The 23,991-nt window shown below is 31.5% G+C and overlaps 1 long non-coding RNA gene across 1 annotated transcript; it reads left to right on the top strand.

The window, feature by feature from the left end:
* Nucleotides 1-13,991: 13,991 nt before the first annotated feature.
* Nucleotides 13,992-22,736, top strand: LOC139501080 (uncharacterized). The gene is made up of 2 exons (XR_011658451.1): nucleotides 13,992-14,172; nucleotides 20,889-22,736. It is a non-coding gene; the product is annotated as an uncharacterized lncRNA (long non-coding RNA).
* Nucleotides 22,737-23,991: the final 1,255 nt, after the last annotated feature.

Here is a 23,991-nt window from a genome sequence, read left to right as displayed (position 1 = left end):
TAAAAAGTCAAAAGAACGGAACTCGTTTCAAAATAACAAAATTACAACCTAATGCAAACAATGAAAGGGGTGTAATTTTTGTATATCATAGAAATGCAATCGTTGAATTAATAATATTCAAACGATAAAAACAATATTATAGGGTGTGAGATATTGCCAACAGATATGTGTCAATCGTATTTGATGGTTAAGAATTTGAGAGTTGTCTCCCTTACACCAAATGTGAGATCTCTGAATCGGCCTTTGATTATGAGTGACAACACAAATGAGTAATAAAGTCAACAAAATATACAACGTGCGTTTTCCTGGGATTTTAAGGCTTTATAGATAATACTGAAAAAAACTGAAGCGAATGGAATACAAATTTTTGACTTGCCGACCAGTGCAGATGGTTCAAATATTGATGTAATACAAATTATTGCGGCAAAATGATTTTACGAAATAAAAGACACACGGCAACGATTGGCAGCTATAAGTTCAATGTATGTCTTATGGCCTTGACCTATACATTTAATGGTGATATCACATGCCTGATTCGTTTGACGCTGACCTTTTATTTCCAATAGAGGACAAATAATGGACAATCTCTGTTCAAATGCGGATTTACATAAATAATAAATATAAATGATCTTTCAATTAGAGAGTAATGTAAGAAATAGACCAATTTTATTTCGAATGGTTAAATGTAGAACGGAGCTCGTTTCACTAAAAAAAATATACATTAATATTCTTACTTCGGCATTATGATTTCATTCCAATTTTTGAGTTCCCAAAATAACTGTTACTTAAAATACCTTGAAACCAGAAGAAAGTTCTTTTTCAAAATATAAAATGGAAATTTACTCAACTCAGAACGGCAACCCTGGTCCGAGATTGATATGACGTCTAACGACCTTTTTGAGAAGACTCCTGCAAACTGTGCTGCGATAAAATTAAAAGAAGAAAAGAAAACGCTTTCCTGATCTGCATTAACTTCCGGAACCCACTACAAATCAACACCTTGTGACAGAACACATTAATTCATTTTATTGAGAGTTTTTCAACTTCTGAATTTTCTGCTTTAAACACAGCAGGAGAAATTTATTTACTTGAAATTTTGACGTGTACAGATTAACATGATAAGAATGGGTCAATACTCTTTGTCACATAAATTTTACAACATCACAATGTTTTGCGATTTGCAAAATCGTCTTCCCACGTGCGTGAATACCTCCAAATTGAAAACCATGTAATCGTCGATTAATCAACCCGACAAACAAAACATCAGAGAAATTGACATAAAAAGACTTGTTTTACATTTATCATGTTTCAACGTTAAAGGTTAAAGTTTTCTTGTGTCTGGTAATTTTGTAACGACTTGGTAGGTACTATGTTTTTAACTTCGAATGTTCGATCAAAGATAAATGCTGATTTCCTTTACATTACAATAGAAAGCCGATTATTCATATCCAAAAAAAAAAATTGTATTGACAAAAAGCCATATAGATGCGACTGCATCAACACACTTTAGGACAGTATAACAATATAATGATTAATCTTATATAAATTACTATATGATTTGCAGGGGCTGATCCAGCCATTTTTAAAAGTGGGTTCAAATGCAGGATAAAGTGGGGTTCCAACCATTTTCCCCAATTCAAAAACATTGATCGTCAAAAAAGGTGATTCCAACCTCCGAAACCCCACCTCTGCTTCCTCCACTGATTTGGTGGATTTAGTTCGGTATCATTATGCCTCTTTTTTAAATTGTCATAATTGCTTTCGTTAGTTAATATGTCCTCAAGACGTAAAATTGATCTCTCCGGTAAAAAATACAATTATTTTGTTACTATAATATGAAAAAGTTTTTTTGTAAGTTTTTCAAAAATTCTTGTTTATTGGCACCGGTTTATCGACTACATGTAACTACATATTTTACTAACAAGGTATGGGACGATGTAGGTACAAAATATGTGAGTACAGCTGTAGCAACAGGGTCTATATTCAGGTAATGCGGAATCCTTATGGGTGTAATCAAGATTAAAGGTATCAACTTACTTTGATGCTGGTTTATGCATTTATGTTAAAAATAATTGTATAATTAAATTAAAATTCTTTTTCTGAAATTGCCAAGCAGATCTTAATTCTTTTTGAATATGTATTTAAAACATATTGGTGAAACTTTTTTTAAATCAGATTTGTTCCTGGAAAAAAAACAATAAGCTTTTGTTGCTATTATATGCCAAATCGGATATTTAGTTTGTTGCGACCCATTTTAATCATTGCAATTTCCACCGTTCTTAAGCCACAAAATAATGACATCTGCAAATAGTAGAGCTGTCACCAACAATTCAGAAGATATAACAAAAATGCCTTAAAATTTGATAATAAGGTCTACACGACGTAAGGCCGGACTTTGATCGTGTTAGTCGATAGTCCTAAAGTTAGTCCCCTGTGTAGACTTATCATTGCTTCAATCCTCAAATGAAATATTTACTCTATACAGGATCAAAAGGTAGACAATATGCACGTGCCATTAAATGAAATGCACACCACAGTTAAGCATGCGTAATGAAATTTAACAAATCTCCCGAGATTTCACAGGAGATTATAAATGTATCAGTTCGTACAGCCGTGTGTTTTCTCAAGAAGTCGAATTGTTTTTGATCCGTCAAATTTCTTAAATTAAGCGATAAAATTAGTAGCATGCGTTCAGAGTAAACAACGGCAGTATGCATTATTCAATCAAATATATAGAGCGTAGCATAACCGTTTTTCGAACATGAACTTGAGAGGATTAATGAAGTGGAATTGAGAATATTGAGTTACTGCCCTTTAACTGTGTTTTATGTAATAGAGTTTTATAGGTTACAAGAGCGCAATTATTCGTAATGCATTTTCCATAGGGTACCACTAGTGTTCCGTATTTTTGTTCTCGAAGACTACACAAACTAGGGAAAAACGGGTGGCAGTTCCTGTTAGTACAAATGCCAGTGTTGCATTACAACCAAAAAAAAATACAGGGTCATGCGGCTCAAATTGACTTAAAATGCAGTTGAAAAAAATCGTCTACTTTTTTCGCTTAATGAAAAAGGCATATTTTTAATGGCTCCGACGTGCAGAAATTGAAGATATTTTCTTTACTTCGTAAAATGTGAATATGATTTTCGGCAATTTTTAAACCTAATTGGATAAGCTTTCGATTAAATATAATTCCAATCCTGTATCAACCAATCAGAAGCCGTATAGGATTCTATTCTGAGTACCATCTTGGGGTAAAAAACCTGCCGGTAAAATGTAAACAAATAATTGCGCTCTTGTAACCATAAAACTGAAGCGAACAAGTCTCCATTGACCACATAAATATTATATCATTACTAACAGTTATACCCCCCCCCCCCGCCCCCCCCCCCCAAAAAAAGCAGAATAAACAGCAAACAAACAAACAAACATAGTACAATACCAAGTAATACAGTAGCCGATATTAGAACATAGGCCACTATTTTTCATTAATGGGTGGTAGTCGTGACACCATAATTTTTATGAAAAAATCTCACCATCTTTACCTTTTTTTATACCGAATACGGCTCATCATTCTTAAAATAAATAGATATTTATATACTTCCTGCGAGTTAAAAAAAAAAAAAAAAAAAAAGGGACATTATAAGCTCAACTGAGAACGGTAGCTGTAACAAAACATACTTATTAGACTCACTGAATATATTATTTTCTGTACTTTGCTACACTTCAGTTATTATTTTCATATAAGAATAAAGCTAAGTTTTAATTTATTTTTCACTTTCTTCAAGATTATTTGGATTAAAGAAAACTTTAACTCGTTTACAAATTTTGGACAATATTGTTCTTATATTTTATTAGAACAAAATCTCAGGAAATGTTTGTGGCCAACATACATGTATATGTATTTAGGCGTTAACCCTTCAAGGTCTATAAATGACCGGGTCGTATTTCATTCATGACACCGTAATATATGCCATACAAATTTAATTGAATGTATTCAAGACATATATTTACATAGTTTAGATACGCAAATAAGTACTTAATTCTGAATAAACATCGTTAAATTTATAACGGTCTTTCACAATTAATTTTGCAACATGTTTGCCGTAAACAAATTACTGTAATAAGCTTATATTAAATCTGACATTCAAATCTAAACAAATTTAAATTTTTTTAACAATGCTTTAAACAATTAAATACTCCATTATTGTGACAGCGGAGTTATGTGACACGTGCTTCCTTACAAAATTTCGATACTCGTCCAGATGTCGCTTGCGGTATGGTGGACATACCTATACATAGACTACCTTCACCACAAAAGAGCTGACCTCTGTCATGGTTGACACGCCAGTAACGCAGACCTCTCGGGCGTCATTGACTGTTTTACCTGCAGTGTTAACGGTGTCATAAACAGGTGTTTTATATTATTGATTTGATACTAAATCTTAAGATATTGTGAATGGTTTAACAGTTAGATTTGTCACCTGGACCAATATTGATAGCGTTGATTTCTTTAATCTGACGAAAATTGAATGACAGTGTCGTACCATCGGCTTTATATTAAAAAATAATTTTAATTTAAACGAGTCATTTTTTTTCTTTTGTTGCCAATTATGATATTTGAAATGTGCTAAACTATATATTATTAAATGTCAAAAAAAGCATTTTAAATTCCGAGAAATCTTTGTGACACAAAGACAAATTGTTATCATCCTAATATTATTAATGTTCATACATTTCTATAATGCTGCTGTTCCGTTGCATATAGGGTATTATGGAGTACATATTTCTGTAGAAGTATCATTCCATATATACCTGCCGGAATGTCATAAATATATATCATTACACACCCAGCTTTAATGTTAATAAATATTATAAGTCATAATCTAATCAAGATTTTTAAGTGTTCTTTAAATTTTGAGAAGGAAACCAGATTATACATCTATTATATAAAAAATCTATTAAAAAGTAATAAAACACATTGTTTTTTGCGATTCAAGACTGTAAGAATGTTTTTAAGAAGTTTTTCGATAATGTTTTCTTGACAACATACATATTTTTTTATATTTTAGACGTCACTTTTTCTATTCTGGTTCCAATCACCTATAGTATAGGTACCACACTATTCAACGGGCGCTCTGAGCTTGCATGTTCAGATAATCAGATTTTGAGGGTCTGGTTGGTTCTTACTTTGATTCGACTGATGGGTAATTCATCGCCAATCAACATTGCAATCGTCCGTTTTTCGAATCCTTATATCGGAAGAATGGTTAGCTTTCGAAAGTTACTTGCTGCATGTACTTGCGCCAAATGAGGTATATGTATTTGTTGTTGGTATGCAAAATTCGTCATTCAAATATTAGAGGAATTCGGAATAGACGGTATGATGTACACAGGAACTGTTTTTGTGCAAAATCAATTTCTAGGAGTTTTGCAAAACTTAAAACTTATATCATAATGCGTGCGATGTTGTATCGTGCGATTGGGAATGGTGTATCGTACTTTTGGGAATGATGTATCGTACTTTTGGGATAGATGTATCGTGCGATTGCGAATTGTGTATCGTACTTTAGGGAATGTTGTATCGTACTTTAGGGAATGTTGTATCGTACTTTTGGGATAGTTGTATCGTGCGATTGCGAATTGTGTATCGTACATTTGGGAATGTTGTATCGTACTTTTGGGAATGTTGTATCGTACTTTTGGGAACTGAGTATCGTACTTTTAAGAATGGTGTATCGTGCGATTAAGAAAGGTGAATCGTTCCGAAATTTCAAGCAGGACTTTCTTGTGAGTCTGTCAGTGAAACAAAGAAAATTTGTCGTACTCCTTTCCGAGCTATTAAGTTTTGACAAACTATCATATAATTTCTAATGACGGAAGTACTAGCAGTGACCATATGTAGATAAATGATCATACTTAAGGTTTATGTACCGTTGTAGATTCAAAGGTCTTAAGATATTTAAAGCAGAAGTTTATGGTCGTATGTAGTTAAAAAATGTTGTTAAATATGACGCCTCGGTAAAAAACACTTAGATTAAGGAACACCTACAACGCTAGTGAAAAATTAGTTCGCGTTTTATAGGCGGTAACAAAGGCCTAAGTAATTTTCATCTTTTTGACGAAAATTGATTTAAATTAATTCCAATAATCAAATTGAAATTAAATTCCGAAAGCCATTAGATGGTAACAGTTCGTATCACTAAGTTTTTTTAATGTATAGTTTACTTTGTGGTGGTCAAAAGTTCCTATCATTGTCCAGCTGTCATTTCGGGGTGTTTCTAGAGATGCCGTGACCCATGTATACACACGTGTTGTGTCACTTCTGTGACAAAATTACAAAAAGGTAAACTGATACAATTGGGTTTGGTGAGCCGTGTTTTGTCATCTTATTGTTATTTTAGAAGATAATTTGTTTCTTCTGTGTCATGCCTAGATAAAATAAGGAAAATGAATTTCACAAAAAGTTGTCCTGGTTGAAATTCTAAACTTGTCAAAAAGTGTCCCTAAATGTCAAATTAAAACTCCTGAAATTAAATCTACTGAGCATAATGTCAACTTAACGACATTTTCACACCTGATCTCTGAACAATGTTTTTTTCTTTTCAATTTCAGATGCTCATATAAAACTTCATTTAGACAGTGTTACAAAAACCTATTTTAATTACAAAATATGATGCCATTTTCATTTCTTTCGGGTATATCTTGTCCAAATACACTGAAATTTTCCAATGAATTTAACCTGGTCGTTAGTATGATTAACACCTGTGGTCTTTAGTAAAGCTTGACAGATTACATTAGGTCAACCAGTAGCAAATATTTCAAGCATATAAAGAATGAAATAATGGCTAGCAGCATGCATTTGTGAAATTATGAATATTTTTTACAAGTTTGACGAGATAAAAAGTTGTAAATGTAGACTGCTAAATGTTAGAAAAGCACGATGGTTGGCCAAATCATCTTGTTCTGCAACAACTCTATATAGAACAGTTCTCTCACTGTAGTATCAAAGCAAGCGTATTTGAGCGTGCAAAGAATGTGATTATATCCTAATTTCTTTTATTTGAGGATGTTCGCTCCTCTGTTTCAAAAAAAACAAACTGCTAACAGACTGTTATAAATTAATTGATAGTTTATAAATAACGGAGCTTAAAAAGCAGAAAAAAGTTATAGGTCTGTGCCCTTGTTTTTGAGATATCATCATTTGAAAATTTGGCGGTAAATTATTCTCTGTAATTTTTTCATGTATTTAACAATTAATTTGGCTCCATTTTCTCTCAAAAACTATGAAAGAATAACAAGGATTTCATAAGATTTCAAAAAACGGGTTTTTTTTTTAACTTAATGTAACTTGCCCACATGTTTAACCATAAACATATTCTATTCTTTGTACAAATTAATTGTGTTGCACCAGAATACTTTCACATAAGAACATGTTTAACACTGTAGAATATGTCTAGCCTCTCTGCGTTCCTTTCCTAAACATGTTAAACCATGTTCCAATCCTAAACATTGTTAGCCTCCTTTGATTTCACATTCTAAACATGTTTAGCCTCCTTTGAGTTTCCATTCTAAACATGTTTAGCCTCTTTTAAGTTCCCATCCTAGACATGATTATTCTCCATTATGTTTCAATCCTAAACATGTTAAGCCTCCTTTAAGTTCCCATCCTAAACACGTTTAGCCTCCTTTAAGTTCCCATCCTAAACATGTGTAGCCTCCTTTAAGTTCCCATCCTAAACATGTTAAGCCTCCTTTAAGTTCCCTTTTCTAAACATGTTTAGCCTCCTTTAAGTTCTCCTTCCTAAACATGTTTAGCCTCCTTTAAGTTCCCCTTTCTAAACATGTTTAGCCTCCTTTAAGTTCGCCTTCCTAAACATGTTAAGCCTCCTTTAAGTTTCCATTCTAAACATGCTTAGCGGGCATATTTGTACTGAAGTACTGGCAGTAAATACTTATGTGACAAAAGTCACTCCATCAATCATCAAAGACAATAAAATAATTCCAATTGAAATAACTTCAAATCTGATCTACTGTCGACGTCATTACATTGCAATCTTTGAATGTGCAAGCAGTCGCAACCTGAAACATATTAAAACAATCCACAAAGTATCATGCATAGAATACCTCATATTCAATTGCACATAAATTAATGATACACATGTATCATTTTCTGTCTGATTGCTTCAATAGCCTTGAAGTGCGTATTTCTGTAACTGGTCCGAGACCACAATTATTTCGTAGTCGTTTCTTTTAGAACATAAATGAAAATAGAAAAAATCCCACCTGCGCTTTCTCAAAGAAACTTTTACAGTGTGTTGTACAACTTTTGGGACAAATTATATCAAAATTATAGAAAACTTCATCGTCTCTAACTCAAAATATGGACAATTTTATGTTTAGGGCGTCTTGAAATCTTTTGACAGCTTCCGAAGTGCTAATTTTAAACCTTTTTCAGCTGGACCAAATCATTACTTTCCTTTAAAATTCTGGACCAAATTTTTTTACAGTGTAATTTCACCCCCTACTTTAGGCATTAAACATGGAGAAATAAATTGGGAAGGGGTATAAAAATTAATGGCAAGTAACCCACTGTCAACACTAGGGACTATATTTGTGAACAACGAAAATCAAGGGACGACAATTGTGGTCTCGGACAACGAAAATCAAGGGACGACAATGGTGGTCTCGGACCAACTGAATTAAATGGTAAACATAAAAACGGCATTTTCTGCATGGTTCTATATTGACAACACTGAACGGTCTGAAATGAAGAGTAATTATTAGTTACCAAAATGTGGTTAAATGTTGGGGTTTTTCTCCATTAGTGCAATAGTATGAGTATATTATAGTGTTTTATTTTTCGTATTTTCAAAAGGTATGTATAGTCACATTACAACTTTTTGTTCTAAACAATCATATTGATTTAGATGAGATTAAAATGCATATAAAATTTCAAATTGAATTCATTAAACATGAAAATAATGTAGTTTTGGATGTCACACGTTTTCTGATAGGCTGGCATTTTTTTGACTATCGATCAGCTCAAATATATGATTTTGTCATGTGACCGTGACGTCATCAAAGTTTTTGCATGGTTTACCACTTTCAAAGGGAATTTAGAATAACATTTTAAATGAAAGGAGATGTATGGAAGGTTCATGTGTCACATAGTCAGGTAAAATGGATAGAGTTACGCCACTTTATACACATAATAACATATTCATATGCCACTAGAAATTGAAATGGGAGTTTTTCCTTCTGTTGACTCTTTGCAATATGAAAACCTCCATTTGATTGGTTATATCACAGGCACTTGTCTCTGAAACAAAAGTCATATATACCTTAATATAATTAAGATATATATGGAAAAAAAACTGAGACAAGTGCCTGTGGGTTGTATGCATTATCTTTATCACTAGTATTCAGATATATATTTCTGACTGCAAGTCGGAATCCCTGAAAATTCTCAAAAAAAAACCACCATAATCAACAATCTGTTAATGAAATCGACCTCTGTATAATATATTGCACCTAACACATTTGCATTTCTTCAAAACATTTTAAACTGTCCATAATATCGGCATGCAATTCCACATTGAAATCGTTTGTACCCACATTTGATTTTTAAATAATCTTTTGGGATACGTACTATAACAATCATTTTTTATTCAAAGGCATATGTGATAACCATTACACCAAATTCATTTGCTTGCTACGAACATTTTATTCATACCTGTACCAATTTTTTTCTTCTGTATTCGCGGTTATTACGTTTGTCCATATCAGTGACAATTAATTTTGATAATATCCGGGTTTATTAATGTATGTTCATATCTAGTATGACAATTATTTTTCTCTAAATCCGTGATAATTAATTTTGTCTGTATCCGTAGCAATCAATTTTTGTCCATATCCGTGAGAATTAATTTTGTCTGTATCCGTAGCAATCAATTTTTGTCCATATCCGTGAGAATTAATTTCAGTTTCAACCACAATCGAAAGAGAGACAGCTCATAGCAAGACTATTTCATATACTCAAAATCATGTGCATGTTAGTAAAAAACAAAAGTGGTAGATATATAGAATGAAATTCAAAACAGTGTAGCTGTGGCCATTGATTGACACATTAAAATCATCCATTGACTGGGACAATTTACGTGAACGTTTGTCTGTAACGACCACTGTTCACGACGTACCTACGATAGACATTTAAACTGTGGGGTCACCAAAGGTTTCTTAACGCCTTTAATTATAAAATAATTCGAAAAATAAATCAGAATAACCTTTGTGTTTTGATTTATATAATTGATATAAATCAAAATATCGTGTTATTTCTGATTAATTTTGAACCTTTGGTGACCCCATAGTTTAAGTGTCTTTAAAAAGTACATAGTGAGCATTGGTCGTTACATACAAACGTTCACCTAAATTGTCCCAGTCAATGGATGATTTTAATGTGTCAATCAATGGCCACAGCTACACTGTTTTGAATTTCATTCTATCATATTTGAACTGTTTCGGTTCTCATACGTTTGTTATTCCTTGGCTTTAAAATGTTTAGCCTAATGAGTTCCTTTTGAGAGTAAATCCAAAAAAGCGCTTCCGACGTTTTATAGTGTTACTTTTTATTTTTTATATCAAGGTATGTTGACCATGTAATGTTTGGTTTTGTTGGGTTGTTGTCTTATTGACACATACTCACTATCTTTACAGTAAAGTCATGGTCAAAATCGTTTGTATATAGGTTCTATACTAATCAATATTTCACTTTGTAAACATTTCAAGTCTTTGATGTTTAAGCATGTATATAATTTTAATATATTTTTTTGTTGAAAATTCACTACCCTGTATTATTATAATCCATTCATGTTACGTCGAAACTCAAGGATATCAGAATTTAAATTAAAAATGAAGATGCCTCATTAAAAATTATATAATGCAAGGTTCATTTGAAGAAAAATGAAAATATTTTCCCACACTGTAATCGACAAGGCAGACCCAGTTGCTTCGCTCCAGAAAATCTGTTTTTATTAAGTTAATTTATTAAAAACATTTGTAAATAAAGATGAAAGGTCGTTCATGAGGCCTTAAATTTTTATCACTTTGTACATGATCTGTCATTGACATGAACAGATTAAAATTTAAGGGGGTGGAATTAAAACGGGTAGTTGAAAACAATTTATTGATGAGCTTTTGAATGACCAAAACACGTGTTCGTTTCTATCTTAATTTTCGTGCTGATTATAAGGAGATACTAACATGAGCAGGTTTTATTGTTATTCGAAGACCAACGGAGTGTGAAAGAAAATTAGGAATGTCTTGTCCAAACATGCACTTTCTGCTTCTATACAATCCAATATCAATCAACTGGCATCTTCAAACGTAACCTCTTCGATAGGTTTTGAATTCATTTTGATAGGAGGTGTCCGACCAGAACTATCAAAGTTTGCAAATTAATATTATATTAGTCATTTTTTTTTTTTTTTTTAAACCAAAATAACTGGTGAAATTCTTCCAAAATTGTATGACAAAACTAGTTAGAAACTAAACTGATACTATTGTAAATAATTAATGAAACCTGTAGCATTCGTACCAAAAGGTAAAATCACAAAATACTGAACTCCGAGGAAAATTCAAAACGGAAGGTCCTTTCGAATTTTCAAATGGCAAAATCAAAAGCTTAAACACACCAAACACATTAAACGAATGGACAACTGTCATATTCCTAGCTTGGTTAGAGCATTTTCTTTGGTAGAAAATGGTGGGTTATACCTTGTTGTATAGCTAGAACTCTAGAGAAATCGATTAAAAATAAGTTCGACCTTTTTTACAGTGCTGAATGATTCTGGTCAGGTATACATTACTAAGTAAAATGTTTTATTGCAAATCATTTTAACGAATACACAATAAAATAAAACAGAACTTTGAAAATTATTCCTTTAATAATTGTATGATGGTATATATGTTCCTCTTTCTGATATGTATAACTGATACACCACAGTCAATGAGTTATACATTAATTCATGTCAACAATGAGTTGGATTGACTATTATGTATACTGCTGTATAAATAAAGGCAACAGTAGTATACTGCTGTATGAATAAAGGTAACAGAAGTATACTGCAGTTCAAAAGTCATACATCGATTGAGAGAAAATAAATCCGGAATACAAACTCAAAATGAGAAAAACACATCATCTATACGAAGGAAACGGCGGAAGAACATAAACACTGAAGTGCAACAAAGACAAACGCCAATGCAACATATATTTGTACATAAAAACAATTTGGCAACTACCTACGGAAATTGTACATGTACCTAGGAGGACCCAGAACTTTCAGAAATTAGATTCCAGTGAAACCCACGGAAAAATAATAGGGATCGGAGAAACAAAAATAAGACAAATGCTCCAAAAACAAACTGTCTGACACAAGGATGAGTATGGGGGGGGGGGCTCGATTCCTCTCATGTTCCGACTATGATACATACGAAAGTGTGATAGCCAGAGAGATATTTCCCAACCAAACCAAAAAAGAACAACTATAGGTAACAAGCAGGGTGTACATGTTGTACGTTTGTATAATACTTGTACTATACAATGCTTTTATGATTATACTGCAGTAATAATGAACATTGAGATAATGATAGGAAGTCATATATGAAGATTAAATAGTCTTCATTCGACTGCATGAGTATTAAATTAAACACTGAATTATACTTAGAGTAACCTTTCTAAACCGGAGTTATCGTTTATCTATGTTTGTAAGGTGTTGTTCACACATTTTAAGTATATGTTAGGCCTTAGACTGCTTTTTAATTTGTTACATATATAAGTATATTTGTACCGGCCACCAAGAAATAAAAACACTTACATAAATAAAACTACGATAACCAAAACATGCAAACTGTTTGACGCCAATTTGTAACATCAACATCCTTCGTGTTTAACAGCTTTATCTTGAGGGCCCTCATGGGGTTTTTGATTATGTGATTACTTGGCCGTTTTTTTAATGATTATTTGATTATTAAGCCAAATATTTCATGATTATTTGATTACCTAGGACTGTATTTTTAGTTTATGATTATTTGATTACTAAAGATAAGCAAATATTTAATGATTATGTGATTATATTGGCAAAAAAGTGGTGATTATGTGATTACTAGGACCCCCCCATGAGGGGCCTCTATCTTGCATTCAACATTTAATTTTATGTATTATTTTGAACAAACTTGAGATTTAAATTAGGACATTCATATGTCTAAAGTTCAATTTACCATTACGGTATTTAGAACATCGAAATACAATGCATCTATAGCCTTATGTCATAAACACAGTTATACTTATAGGGTGTTTAATGGACGGTTCCAAACCTCGAGGACCTTTGTTGAGCATTTTTATAACTCGCCGTTGATGAAGTCGGAAACGCAGCAGGATGATTATTCCGCTAATGTTAATCTGGCTTGCAATTATATTCTATATTTGTCTACGTTTTTCAGGGCACGGAAGACGAACTTGTCTAATCTCGTAGGTCTACTATTCAAAATAGACTAACACTTACAGACCAATTAGTTCCATTTCCAGATATATTTTGGTTCAAGCTGGGGTGACAAGAAGTGCTATATGTGTTTTCAACAACAATCGATAAGAGGAACCACACTCCAAAGTGAAAAAGTGAAAATACATAAATTCAGTTATAGTCTACAACAAAATTACAATTAATGGGCAGCAGCCAAGGACGTGGTGATTTGACTAGTTCTGAATCGAATGAACACCACATCATATATCTGACATAATTGCACTGCATGCAAGAGTAAGACGATTTCTTAGGCAATCTGTTACTCACATTTCTCATTGCAAGATAGTATCATATGCAAAAAGAATCAATCATTGCTCGATTTGCACTGGTTAAGGATAACTATGTTTACATAATAAGTAAGCACATACATTATGTATAAACACGTGGATTTTGATGAAGTAATACCAACCATTAAGTTCAAATAAAGACAAGGACATATAAAATAATATGTGTGTTTCCTATTACAACTTTGAAAAAATAGTGTTGATAGGTAGGGAAAGGTTTTTATTTGACATTCTTTTAAGTTTGATCTATGGGAGATAAATTCTGACTTTAATATTGCTTATTAAAAAATCACCAAGACTGGTTTGAGGTAAGCTATTTCTAAACTTAAAGTATAGGGTACATTGTACGTAGGGAAATACAGAATACAGAATACAGATTTTTTTTTTTTTTTTTTTTTTTTTTTTTTTTAAATAGGAAATATACATATTTTTTATTTGGCCCAATGAATGTATGACTTTCCATGGTATCAATTTGGTGCGTATACAATTTAGTTCAATTATAGACAATGTATGTATGACTTTCCAGGGTATCTATCTGGTGCGTGATAAAATAAAATAAAATTTATGGATTCTATCAAGCGCTCTTGTCAAATAAGATAAGCATCATGATATCATTGACAAATCTATATTACAACATGACATGTGAAATCATGTGTTCATTTATTTACATAAATCGATTGACATGATATATCTTGTTTATCGAATATCACTTTATTACAATAGTGCAAATAGGACAAAATAAACCATCAAAGATACCAGGATGAAATTATACATTTGTGCCAGACGCGCGTTTCGTCTACAAAAGACCCATCAGTGATGCTCGAATAAAACAAATGTTAAAAAGGCCAAATAAAGTACAAATTTGAAGAGTATTGAGGACCAAAAATTCCAAAAAAATTTGCCAAATTCAGTTAAGCCAAAGGTAATTACAATAGTGCAAATAGGACAACATTGTCTTATGCCGAAAAAAAAGAAGAAAGTCATTAAAAATATAATTAAAGGTTAAACTTCTATTACTTGAGTTTCCTTTTCTATAATGATAAATGACCTTTTTCACTTGTACCTATCAACGGGATTACAAAGTTTTTAATGAAAGAAAAGTTGTACTAGAAAAGTTATAAAGTTTTGTACTGATAAAAAAAGTTTTAAAGTTTTTTTTTAAACATAAATGTATCTTACGCAAAATTGACTATCTTCGACTTTCTTACTTTTATCCATCCAAACAAATTTCGAATTAATATTAATAATTGCATTTTTCTTTGATATAATGATAACTTTTATTTAAACAATTGTTTTACATTTACATTTTAGCAGTATAAGTCTTATCGATATAAAAATGCAAAAATGTAAATTATTTAGAAACAATAACTGACGCTGAGAATAAGGATACAATTACACATGATTTCCAAAAAAAATTCTCTTGAATTGGGATCATGTCTATTTAAAAAAAAAAACTATATTTGTTTTCTTATTTGACAAGTTTAAAATTCTTTTCGTGTTTATTTGTTATTAAAACAGAAATGCAAAACTGTGCAAACAAATGAACATAACATTACACATTCTATATTAAATGGAAAATTAAAATAAGATTTAACAAGGCGACCCCCACCCCCTCGTTCATTTTTTTACTTATCTTTTTGTCGCGTGTTCAGAAACCCCCAATCAAGGTCATCTATCTTCACAAATGACATAATAAGACATTTAAAATCATCCACGTGTGGTTTAAAGATGGGATATATTTTCCTAACAGGTGAGTTGAAATGAACATTTACAATTAATCTTTGTGTATCATAGTCCTTTTCATTTCTTTTCTTTAGGCATTTTCCCACGATTTCATACAAAGACATATCGTCACAGTGTATACAGCTAACCACTTAAAAATTCTTAAATATGATAAGGTGGTCGCGAGACTCAGATATAAATCTTTGTGTAAACTTTTAATATGAATCACCTGAGCTCGACATTTTATTAACTTTACCTACACTTTTGTTTGAAAGTAAGGGGCGGAGTTTTCCCACAGTTTTGGAAGATCGTTATCAAATCTGATGGCCACGTGTACTTGTTTAAACAAATATAACTCATATTTTGATTGACAGCACCGTGTTGTGATGGTGTCCTCAGGTAATATTTAGAAATGACATAAAAATCATATGTGATTTACAATCAGTATATTATGACATATGCTAAGGTTCCATTAAGGTATTAAAAATAATGTCATGACCCGTTTATTAACACTGTCAGTAACGACCATGATGTAAAAATCACATTTATGTAAATCATTTATTTCAACTTTGAAAAATTCCTTTAAGTTTTCTTTGCACTAAACAATTTTAGTAAATACCCCTCTCATACCTTTTCACTCAATTCACATAACCCTTATAATTGTTACACTTTGGATCCATTACCCGAATTTTCCCCGTCTTTTGAAATTTTAACCTTTAATGTTTCATTTTCTGTTTTTATTAAAAATCGTTCCCACGGTCTTAAGTTTCTTTTCAAAAAGAGAATAAAGTCATAAATTAAAAAAATGTTCAACTGTTCACAAAGATAATGCACCAAGAAGAAGATTCAAAACATTTTGATATTCAAGATATCGGTCAATAAATGATGATATAATTCATATAAAAATATTTCTATAATTTGTTAATTTATGTGAATGTTAGATAGCTTTTAGTATAAATGGCTTCTAAAAACTTTTATGACATTTTTTAATTTTTTTTCTAGAAGTTGTAATTGTGATGATATACATCTTCACTTCTCATCATATTATATATGTAGTCATGGATTTATACGTTCATTGTCAATCAAATTAACCAGGTAGACGGAGAACAATCAGCTTCAAGCGGGCATGGTGGTTTCCTGAAATAAAAAGTATCATGATGCCCAGTTTGATGGAAAATAAATTTTGTGGTCAAGAAGATGACAAAAAAATATTCTGAAAACTTAATATTGTTAATTTAAAAAAAAAATGATTTGACTGATAGCGTCGAAAAAGGGAAAAAAATCTTATGCAGACAAAAAACCATAAACACTCTTGAATTGCAATGGTTGCCCCCTAACTACGCAAAAATCAAAATATAAATTAAAAACATGTTTAATTTGTTTGGCTCTGTCCACTTTATTATTTACATTGCTTATCACTAAAACAGATTCACGAAAAATTGCGTCTCATTTAAATGTATTATATTTCCCCCTTATATGGTACATTCAAAATTTAATAGCATATTGATTAATCATTCGCAAAGGGTACTAATATTTATGATATAAAGAGGCATAAGACACCCAAGATATATTCAAAATAATAAGTAAATAACGACTGTTTTAGCCATGGTGAAACAATACCCAACGAAAAGACAAACAGAACATAAGAGACATCATTGAACAACACAAACGGGGGATGATATGTACCAAAGCAGGTATAGGATCGTTGTTTATTTTTGTTCTCGACGATTGATACTTTAGTGAATGATTTTGTCAGTTTCAATTGACCCCCTCATTTTTTTTATTAAACCATTGTGTTTGGTATATTTGTAAATACTTTTTTAGTATCAATTAATTATTAATTCTAAAAGATTTCAAAACGTTGAGCCGATTTTTCATGTTATCAGCATCAAATGTACAGACAAATGATTGATATATTATAGGCTCGTGAGTTCGTCAGAGACGTAAAGGGTAGATATCATTGCAACTATTGAACATATTCTCCTTATAATGTTGATTAAATTCAATAATATAAGACATTTTCATTAAAGTCCCCATTCCTTTTGATGTTATATTAACGTGTCCTTATACAAATGAAGATGTATATGAAATTTAAATCGACATTGGACCTTTTTTGTGGGGGGGACTGATGATTTTCATTTGTGTAATTCGTTTTATCATGCATAATAAACAAAAAGTTCAGGTTAAAGACAAACAACAAGGAAAAATACATGTATGTTCAAACTGAATTTAGCAAAATATAACAGAACTTTCGCGATGATAGTTTTTGAGAGGGGGGATAGTCAATGCAGATAGTTATGACATTTTACCAACACGAAGTCGATTCCATTGAAGTGATGGATTGTTAGTCCTTATTATTACCTCTCCAAACAATCTACTTACTCATTTATCGAGATTTATATGTTCGATTTTCCATAGTGGCAGATAACGACCTCTTTATTAATGAGGTATAGAACTGCCCACACATTTGTGTTTATCGCCTAGGTTTTTTCTCTTAACTTCAGTTAACATGGCAGTCCACAATCTTCGACGGGATAAATACATCATGTATTTAGGACTTACTGATTATTTACCTCATATCACACAGGGGTTCACGAGAAAAAAAACTTAAATTGACCGGATGTTAATATTTTTGGAAAGTTCCTTGGATTTATCAACTTATTAGTCCTACGACTTCAAACACTTGCCCTTTCTTAAAAGCACACAATAAGGAACAGAATCCTCGAACTTTTTGTTCGGATGTGTTCACTACAAAATGCGAAATGCACAAGAAGTGCAAACTAATTATTCATGAAGATATATGTCTCGATAAACAATGGCGTGTCAAAATTAGAGAATGTGTTTGCTATGAACGGCCAGTTCCTATTAGAATTTATCAAAAAATTACGTTCTAATTTGTTGCTAATTTCCATCAAAATTAACCTTTGTATGGAACACCTACAAATAATTATTCGAATTTGAATTGATATACCAACGAGTGAAATGTACACAGGTGATATATATTTCACAAAATCCGTTTCCCACGATTACTAAGCGGTATGAACTTCATTATGGTATAACCTTTACTCTCCTCGCGACACGAACGTGGCTTTTGAATTAATAATAGATATAGGGGGCAAAATATCGCTGTGTGATACTATTTGCTAACTGCAATAGTAAAATTTATATGCCAAGGTACAATATTAGTTTACCGCAGGACTAAATAGGACCTTCTGCTTTGAATTAAATTAAGAAAACAAGTGATATTTCAATCACCTTGTTTCAATGTAAAACTATCAATCTTCTGTTTTATTTAATAAGTAAATATTCACAAACAGTGAATAGAAACAATAAATAATTTGACAAACAACAAAATGAAACCTCCTGTGCCTTTTGAAGCCTACATTTCCCATCGGGACGACCGAATAAACAGCTTTGTATCATATTTCATTTCTATAGGTTTAAAGGAAGAAACATAATTATCACCAGTTTCTTTTACCTTATTTTTACACCTTTGTACCAGAACATACGACATTTGAGTAAGTGGCTTGTATTTCCTCATTTGTCTTGTTGACTACTTTACTCTGTTTTCAAGTAGGACTGCCAAGTCAAAGACTAAAAAATAAATTATGGATTTGCTTGATTCATCATCCTTTATCTATCACCTTTTATAAATAATAATCTTTATTTCAAAATTACACCCATAAGGGTCAAACAAAATAATCAAACAATAACTTTAAAGTAACATTGATGATATGAACAAAAAAGTATATTTCTATTTATTTAATAAGAAAGAAAAAAACACCGTTTGAAATATTGGCATTACGATTTGTATTTATTCGTGTTTTTTCAGCTCTTTAATTTGTCATTTTCAAATATCGTAGATCTCATTTTCACTATGGATAAAAAACGTTTCGTAAATCTAGCAGGTATATTCAAGACAGTTCCAGTGTTATTTAAGATGTATAATAAGCTTCTTACTTCCGCGAGAGGGTGCATGACATCTAAAGAAGACAAAAGTAACAATTATTTTAATAAATAATCAACCAAGGGGGAAAATGGTTTCCATTACCAACAAAATTCGGAAAATAGGTGGTTATTGAATATACGTAGACAATTCAATATAAGACACATGACAGTAAAATTGAGAATGGAAATGGGGAATGTGTCAAAGAGACAACAACCCGACCATGCATAGAGAAGAAAACAGCAGAAGGTCACCAACAGGTCTTCAAAAAGTAACATGTTTGTCGATTGTTGATTTCTTAACATTATGAAGAATTTGTTATCTCGGCTAACGATATAATGTTTATAATGGGTTTTTTTCTCTCTGATCAAGTCATTCCCTTCTCTTGTCACATGCATTTCTTTTTTAAGTTGAAATGGTTTTGGTTACATTAAAGAATACGTAAACACAACATCCAAACCGGAAGAATGGACCCAATGAAAAGTCTTGTACTTTAAGTACAAAAATGCCTTGAGAGGTAAACTAGATATAAAACCAGGATTTAACTAATATTTTTCTACATAAGGAAGTGCCTGTTCCAAGTCAAAATAACATTTCATGAAGTCTAGATTGAAGGTTTTAACTTTGAATTCGAGGAAACATGTGGAAACATTTTTCTGTATTGTAGATAATTGGCGATCAAGACCAAAAATCGTATTTCTTTTTTATTTGTGTACAGTTTTTTTTTTTGTTGTTTTTTTTTTTAATTATTTTATGCGTGATGAACTTAGTTATACTGCTTTTGCCTCATAATTATAATAATTAGCAAATAAACACTTTATAATATAAACCGGTCTTATTGTTTGATTTCCATCTAAAACCATGTGTTATTCGGACTTGTAAGTCTGTTTTTGCGGTTTCTTTTGAACACTCTTGTGTCCGTTTTAGATCGATATAAAATCAGGTTTAATCCACCAAGAGGAAATGCCAGTACTAAATTAGTAGGAATATGAAAGTTCTTTTCCATTTGTAATATGTGTTTGATCTTTTGATTTTGTTATTTAACTTTCTAGTACTTTTGGAACAAAAATTACCTTACGTTATTTTGTAACAATGCAATCTGTCTATGTACAAATCTCCTATCCATCTCTTTTATTTATTTTTTTTATATTTTTTTTTTAAATATATGGCCTCATTCATTGTGATAGATCTTTGTAAATGTTGGCCAAAAACGTTTATGTCTATTGATAGTTATAATGGAATTGTTTGTACTGCTTAATCATTATTATATAATAATAATATTTGATAGTTTTGATTAGAAATAATGATAATCATGAAGATGTAGTAGAACTAAAATATAATTTTCATATTTTACAGCAATTGTTCAATACCGCTGCTGGTGGGCTGGCTATCCGTCATTGAGGGTACAAAGAAAAGCACAAGGTCCCTTTATACGAGTACTAGCCACTCTAAGACGCACACTTTTTATCAGTTAAACTCCATAAGATTTAATTTAAGGACGGCATAGACAGTCCGTTTAAAGCAGAATGAACATTACAAAATAAAATGGAGAATCAGCTAATGAACGCAACACTTAACTCTAAAACATAAAAATGGACAACAGTTTAGAAAAAGAAGTATGTATCTTACAACTAGTGTTACAACTAGATATCAAAACATGCTCAGTTTAATACAATGCAGAATATGCTCGATGAGAGTTTTACCAAAGCCGACCTATCTGCTGTTTCTCTTCAATGACCAACGAATGACGCATTGTTAGTTCTGCAATAGAAAAGAGTTGGACAACTATTATATATGGACAAGACGCATATTCGTTATCAATATTTATATTTTCTAGAAAAAGTTACTTTAAAGCGGCAACACATTTACTTATAAAAAAGAAGATGTGGTATGATTGCCAATGAGACAACTATCCACAAAAGACCAACATGACACAGACATTAACAACTATAGGTCACCGTACGGCCTTCAACAATGATCAAAGCCCATACCGCATAGTCAGCTATAATAGGCCCCGATAAGACAATGTAAAACAATTCAAACGAGAAAACTAACGGCCTTATTTATGTAAAAAGATGAACGAAAAAGATTTGTGCTTATACAGCGGCAGAGTTTACGGAAAGTTATGTACTCTTATGTTTAAGTGATTTTCCTTCTTTATGTATCATATTAACCTTCTAACAGTCCATAAGTGATCGGGGTTTGGTGGCAGAAATGTGTACAAGAGTTTATTTCAATGCGCTCAAAAATAAGGTTTCGTACACTTTGAAACCATAAAATGTAACAGAAATTCCTAATTTGATACAAACAACACCTTTTGGGCATTGATAAAAATGTAGTTACTATATAGAAGTAGGAACATATAATTTGCATCCAAACGAAACAGGTTTTCACGTTTCGCTAATGAGTAAACTCTCAAGAATCTCTAAGTAAATACGATTATGCATTTGTTAAAGCATATATATTTTTTTTCAAAAAGCACGAAGGTCACGAGCAAAACAGGATGGGTTAAAAAAACAACTTGCATTAATAAAAAATAAAACATTTATTTCATACAAAATTTCTATCACCTTACGCTATGGGATAATCCACATCAATATATGTGCGTGATTTAGTAAATGTAAAGAATATCAAAATATCAAAACTATTATTTATCTGTGATTGTTCATCCTAAATGGAAAACCCAACTTAGAGTCTGAAGTTGAATACCTTGACTTCCTCATTTGTTACATACCATAAACAGGTGCTGAAGAAGTCATGATAATATCAAGTGAAATAATCACTATATCAAGATAGTATAATGGATAACAACTGATGACATAATTGATATCTCTGATACATTCTTCCCTTGACACAATAAGCACGTGGCTTCATGATACTAACTGAAGTCGATTTGTTCTCAATACAATAGGCAGGTGTAGAAGTATTTCATTAATGAATACTTTTTCATTCATGTTTTTGTAGAAAGGCAGATGCTTCTGTGATATGAAACTTTGGCGCTCATTTCGAAAATCATGTTTTCCATTCATACATTTACCAAGACAGATGATTTTGGCGCTTATTTCTCTCATCATCGAAACAAATTGTCTGTTTCCCAGTACCTTTTTCAATTCAGTTTAAATGTACCATTCATTTGCTGGTTTAATTATGTATCCGTCCTGTGTTCGGATATCATACTTTTTCTATATTAAAGATGTAAATACTTGTGTATCCTGATTGATATGACAAAATATAGTATTTTTCCACAATAACTTAACATGAAGTCTAAATTGAAGGCTTTAACTTTCAATTTGAGGAATCATGTAAATAAATTATTCTGTATTATAGATGCTTTGCGTTCAAGACCAAAATTGGTAATTTCTTGAATTTTTGTGGTTTTTTTTTCTCATTTAAACCAACATTCATTAATTGTTTAAGAAGGTTGTTAGGGGCCGTTCAATATTTATCAGATGGATGGGCCGGTGCAAAATGGGGCGGGGCAAGCACTTTTTTTGTGGAAATATTTGGATGGGCGAGAACTTTTTTTAAATATTTAGTGGATGGGCCAGAACATATTTTATAGGAAATTTTTTTATCCATTTTATCGGTGTGTAAGAAATTTCTTTTGCAGGCACTCAAAAACTGGTAGCTTGGTTCATTTCTGTCAACTTTAAGGATTTGATTAAGGATTAAAAAAGCTAAAATTTTCTGTTCGGACTATCTTATAAATTATTTTGACCTTATGGAATACCAAGTTGTTTAATAGTTTGGTGTATTGCTGTTAAATTTATGGATTTAATTAATAGGTAAGAAAAAAGGCTCAAATTTTTAGTTAGGGATAAATTCAGATAGTCAACTTTAATTTTTTTTATAACTTTTTCAAATCAACTTTGATTTTCAAAAACCTATACAGCTTATTCATTAATATATTGATCTTATAGGAAACCAGGTTGTTTGGTAGTTAGGTGTATTGCTGTTAAATTTATGGATTTTATTAATAGGTAAGAAAAAAAGCTGAAATTTTCATTTTAGGCTAAATTCAGATAGTCAACTTTAATTTTTTTTATAACTTTTTCAAATCAACTTGGATTTTCATAAAACTCAAGAGCTATCTCAATTATATATTGATCTTACAGAAAGCCAGTTTGTTTGGTACTTTGGTGTTTTGCTGTCATTTTTATGGATTTTATAAATAGGTAAAAAAATCTAGAATTTTAAGTTTAGGCTGAATCTAGATAGTCATCTTTAATGTTTTTTATAACTTTTTTAAATCAACCTGGATTTTCATAAAACTATACAGCCTTTTCATTTATATATTGAACTTACAGAATGCCACGTTGATTGGTAGTTTGGTGTATGTCTGTCATTCTTACAGATTTAATAACAAGGTTTAAGAAAAAGCTCAAATTTTCAGTTTATGCTAAATCCAGATAGTCATCTTTAATTTTTTTTATAACTTTTTCAAATCAACATGGATTTC

This window comes from Mytilus edulis, chromosome 13 (assembly GCF_963676685.1).
Source record: "Mytilus edulis chromosome 13, xbMytEdul2.2, whole genome shotgun sequence".
NCBI lineage: Eukaryota > Metazoa > Mollusca > Bivalvia > Mytilida > Mytilidae > Mytilus > Mytilus edulis.
Note: the sequence above shows the minus strand (reverse complement) of the source record. Positions and strands in the feature narration are given on the sequence as shown.